Here is a 5,233-nt window from a genome sequence, read left to right on the forward strand (position 1 = left end):
TATCTTTAGAGGGGAAGAGAAGGAGAGAAGGAGAGAAATATCAATGTATGGTTGCTTCTGGTGCATCCCCTGCTGGGAACTGGCCTGCAACCCAGGCATGTGCCCTGACTGGGAATCGAACCGCGATCGTCTGGTTCGCAGGCTGTGCTCAATCCACTGAGCTACACCAGCCAGGTCAACTTGAAGTTTTTTAAACAGTTTTTACTATTTGTTTAAAGGATGAAATGCTTCACAAATTTGTGAGTCGTCCTTGTGCAGGTGCCCTGCTAACCTCCTCTGCACTGGTCCGGTTTTAGTGGGTGCTGTCAAAGCGAACACACCAACTTCGCTGGAACCGATTACCCTGTGACTTTCTCCCTACACAACACCCTGACCTTCCCCCTTCGAGGGAAGCAGCGTCCTGAGTGATGTAAATAGCATTCTTTGTTTTCCTTTATAGTTTTATCACATACGTGTATTATCCCTAAACACGATATTGGTTAGTTTTGCGTATGTTTGATCTTTATACAAATGGAGTCACACACTAGGTGTGACCTGCTCTTTTGCTAAACATTATGTTTCTAAGATCCATTCATATTTTTGTGATTCACTGATTCTCATCACCGTACGCTATTTCATTATTTGATATACGTCACTATTTATTCATTCATCTACTATTGGTAAATGTTGAGGCTGCTTCCTGGTTTTGGCTTTCAGAAATCATGTTATGCTGATCATTTTGTGTCTCCCAGTAACATGTGTGTAATAGGTATTAACTAGCGTGGAATTGCTGGGCTATGGGCTCTGTGCCTCTCCAGTTTGATTGGATAATCCTAATAGTCTTCAAAAATTATTGTACCAATTTACATGCTTGTCAGTTGCATTTGAGAGTTCCTTCCTGTTCCTCCATATACTTGTCAGTCCTTGATGGTGTCAGCTTACAACCTTAATTTGCATTTTCCTGATTACTAATGAGTTTGAGCATCCTTTCATGTGTGTTCCTGATTTTTCTGTTGAGCTGCGTGTTTCTTATTTGCTTTGTAGGAATTATTTTATACCTAATTATAAATTGTTTGCCAGTTATAGTTTATAAATATCTTCTCCAAGTTTGTGGTTTGTCTTTAGTGACCAGGTTTTATTTTAAAGCTGTTAAATATATTGATCTTTTTCTTTTGAGATTATTATTTTTTATCTTGTTCAAGAAATCATTCTTGACCCTGAGATCATAAAAATATTTTTCTGTATTGTTTTCTAAAAGTTTTATAGTTTTGCCTTATACCCTTATGCATTTAATCCACTTGAAATTGATTTAGGGGGTATGATATATGACAGAGATCCAAATTAATTGTTTCTCTATGGATAAACCATTGTCCCAGCGCCATTGCTGATCCCTTCCCCATGACCTGTGATGACAGGAAGGACCTAATTCAAGTTTTGACATCTCTGGGGTCTTTTATGGGTTCTTTATTCTGTTCTACTGGTCGTCTAGCTATTCCTGAACTAACACCACACTCTTAGTCACTACAGCTTATGTTAAGTCTCAGTATCTTGCAGGGGTGTCCAACCTGCTGCCTGTGGGCCGCAGGCAGCCCAGGATGACTGTGAATGCGGCCCAACACAAAATCATAAATTTATTTAAAACATCGTGAGGTTTTTCTGTGATTATATGTCACGATGTATTTAATGTGTGGCCCAAGTCAACTCTTCTTCCAGTGTGGCCCAGAGACACCAAAGGTTGGACACCCCTGTTTTGGAAACGTGAGATGATTCCTCTGCACCCCACCTTCAACCTCATTCCTCTTCAAGCTATTCTTGGCATCCTGTTTCACATATGTGTTTTACACTAGCTTATCAAATTCCAAAAAATGAAAAACAAAACCTTTGTTGTAAGTTTGATTAAAACTACATTGAATTTATAAAACAATTTGGGTAGAATTTGTCGGCCTATGACATTGAGACCTCCAAAATGATGTGGTCTATGTTTCCATTTCAATAAACTTAAAAACAACTTTTTGATATGTCATACACTTCTTCTGTTACATTTATTCCTGTAAGAAATAAGAATATAATGTGTCCTTGCTACCCAACTCATTCAAAAACAAGTCCACAACAAAACTGGGGGGTGGAAATAAGGGTGTTTTGTAGTTCACGTACCTAGTACCTAAGCACCAAAGACGTACTATATCCTGTTTCGTTTTATATTTTTCGTGTTGAGCTTTTCAGTCTTTTCTTGCCTTCTTTTGGACTGATTGAATACATTGTTTCGTTCAGTTTGCCTTTCCCCACAAGAGTTTGGAAATCATATGCTCTATGCTCCTTTTATTCACAGCTATACAAGAAAGTTTGGCCTGAACATTTAACTCGTCAGAGCCTAACATTTATCAATACCTTCACTTTTCTCTCAAAACAAGAATCTCCGAACCTCCTAGATGTCATCACTTTTTGACTTAAATGCTATTATTGTAGATGTGTTTTTATTCTGTATTGATTTTTACCTAATGAAGTGTTGTTGTTTTATACAGTTTAGGTTTGTTTATGTTTACTCACATATTTACCACTCTTTCTCCTCATCTCCTCTTGCATCTCATAGTTTCCATGGTGGATTATGTTACTTCTACTTGAAGTCTATTCTTGTTTTGTTTTTCAAAGTATATTCTTTCTTTCTTTTTTAGAATTTCCTTTAGTTAATTGGCAAACTCTCCCAATTCTTCAAAGATACATTTTTGCGGGCTCTACAATTTTAGTTTGGTTATTTTCTCTCAACCCATTAAAGATAATATTTTACAACTTCCTGACACCTGCTTTGACTAGCAAGTCATTCCTTTGAAGATAATGGTTTTTTTTTCTCTCCATCTTCTAAGGTCTGTGTCACTGTGCTGTTCTGCAGTCTCACTGTATGTGTAAGTGTGATTTTTTAAATTTCCTTCATCTGGCTTAGGATTCTTAAAAACTCACACGGAGATAAAACCACAGACTGAAATTAGAAAGATAATTGGGGATCAGATTACAAAAGGTTTTGAAAGTCACTGCTATGGAGTAAGGATTTGATTTTTGTAGAGTAGTGATCTTAAAACTGTGTAGCTGTGAACATTATCTAAGAACTTTGAAAAATATGTTCCTTTGCACAGATTTAAATTGACATGTACAATTTTCAGTATAAGGTTAAATACGTTTGTCTTTTGCTAATAAGAAAGAGAATATGCTCAATATTTTAGCAGTTAAAATAAGGTGAGCGTTAGAGCTAAAGCTGAGATACATTTTATGCTACGCTTTGAATGTGTTGTATTTGCTAGATATGTGGGTGTGATTATATACTACTTGAAATACGTTTCTGTGCTTATTGAATAAAGCATACCAATTTAAAAATAAGTCACATATTTTTATTCATCAGTTTTATCAAATACGTCTCACAGTTTTTATATTTTACAGCACTACAGGTTCGTTTAAAAGAATGAGAATCACTTACCTACGCTGCTGCAGATGTTCCGAACTTAAGCTGTCCCAACATAGCATCAATATTGCTCTGAGTTCAGGCTTCACTCTTAACGGACGTGCATGTAGGGCAGGAAAAGGCAGGAAGACCTGGGGGGCTTTGCTGAGCCATGAGGGAGGCGTCCCCGAAACCAGCTGCCACTCCAGGTGGTTTAATCAGGGACACATTCTACAGTGTTGCAGTGGTCCCAGCGCCTGTGCGTGAGGGTGTCTATCTTTATCTCTCCCAGCCCCCGGTCTGTCCTGTGTGCAGACAGACATGGACGTCTTACATTTTCGTTTGGGAAATGCATCTGTGCAGACGTAGAAAGTTTTGCCACCAACAAGTATCTGCTTCAACGGGAGAGGAAGTGAGGGCCTTCTTCTTGGGGCAAAAATAATTGGCGATGAAGAGGGCCATTCATTAGGCCACCATTTCGTTTGGGGGCAGATGAGCTGGTGGGCAGCTCCTTCTCTGTTCTTTACTTGCAGCATTAAACAGAAAACGGGCACGAGGCAGGACAAAGAGTTTTTTCATAAGAACGTGTAATGCTTACATTATTGCAGTATTATGACGTTAGAGTTACTATTGGTTATTTCTACTTTTTTATCCAAAAAGAGAGAAATATGGGCAAAATGTCGTGGTAACTTTGGATCTACAGGGAAGAACTTTGGATCTACGGGGAAGAATTTCTGGTAAAAACCTTGTAAAATATGTACAGATTTAATACGTATTCTATGGTTAATGTTAACCATCATCAGTTATAGGTTTATACTTAGTATACTAACCATGGAGTATTAGAGGAGATATAGAATCACTAGTGACAAGATCATAAGTCAAGAATCAGCCCTGGCTGGTGTGGCTCAGTGGATTGAGTGCCAGCCTGTGAACCAAAGGGTCGCCGGTTTGATTCCTGGCCTAGGGCATATGCCTGGGTTTCAGGTCAGGTCCCTGGTGGGGGTCATTCAAGAGACAACTACACGTTGATGTCACTCTCCCTCTCTCCCTCCCTTCCTGTCTCTAAAAATAAATAAAATCTTAAAAAAAAAAAAGAATTAAACTTCCTGGATTCAAACCCCTGGTTTACCCCTAATTAGCTCTGGGAGAACTTGGGTAAATTTCCAAACCTCTTTATACTCAGTCTGCTCATCAGAAGGAGAGGAACAAAGTAATATTCATTTCCAACGATCATTTTGGGGATGAAACGAGTGCCTCAGGGTCTGCTTCTCTTGCTCTCGGGGAGGTTGGAGGGCCGATGCCTCACACGCGAACAGTGTTTGGCGCAGGGCCTGCCTCGTCCTGCAGTGTCAACGCGGGTGTTTAATTCACGAGGGAGGACATAATTCTGCCTTGACAATGCAAAATGAAATGCTTATTTCACTTCCACACACCATGTTACAGCTGGGAATGTGGGCATTAACATTCTGCACTGAAAGGGAAACAAGCGAGACATTAACTTCGGAGAGAAAATTCCCTCGACACCCTCACATTTCATTCACGAATCACTGAGTGAATGTCGTGGAAAAGGAGAGTAAATATATATAAGGGCTTAAATGATTTTCTCATGTTTAAGTAGAGCATATCTTGATTTTAGTTCTCTCTTCAACTCTATTACGGAAATGTACCGGTAACATAATTTCTCTGTTTTATATTGAATTAGTTCTCTGCTTTAACTCTAATTTGTTGAGAGTAAACATATTGTGGCAAGACGCTAAATCACTTAAATCTAATGCTTTTTTTTATCATGTAATCATGATCAGGTTACATGTTCTATCTTCTAAA

The 5,233-nt window shown here is 38.7% G+C and overlaps 1 non-coding gene across 1 annotated transcript; it reads right to left on the reverse strand.

Moving 5' to 3' along the window:
* Window positions 1–213: 213 nt before the first annotated feature.
* LOC119049717 (U6 spliceosomal RNA) lies at window positions 214–316 on the reverse strand. The gene has a single exon (XR_008391319.1). It is a non-coding gene; the product is annotated as a U6 spliceosomal RNA (small nuclear RNA).
* Between the last annotated feature and the right edge of the window lie 4,917 nt (window positions 317–5,233).

Source organism: Artibeus jamaicensis, unplaced genomic scaffold (genome assembly GCF_021234435.1).
Source record: "Artibeus jamaicensis isolate MK-2021 breed Jamaican fruit bat unplaced genomic scaffold, CSHL_Jam_final contig_327, whole genome shotgun sequence".
NCBI classification, from domain to species: domain Eukaryota; kingdom Metazoa; phylum Chordata; class Mammalia; order Chiroptera; family Phyllostomidae; genus Artibeus; species Artibeus jamaicensis.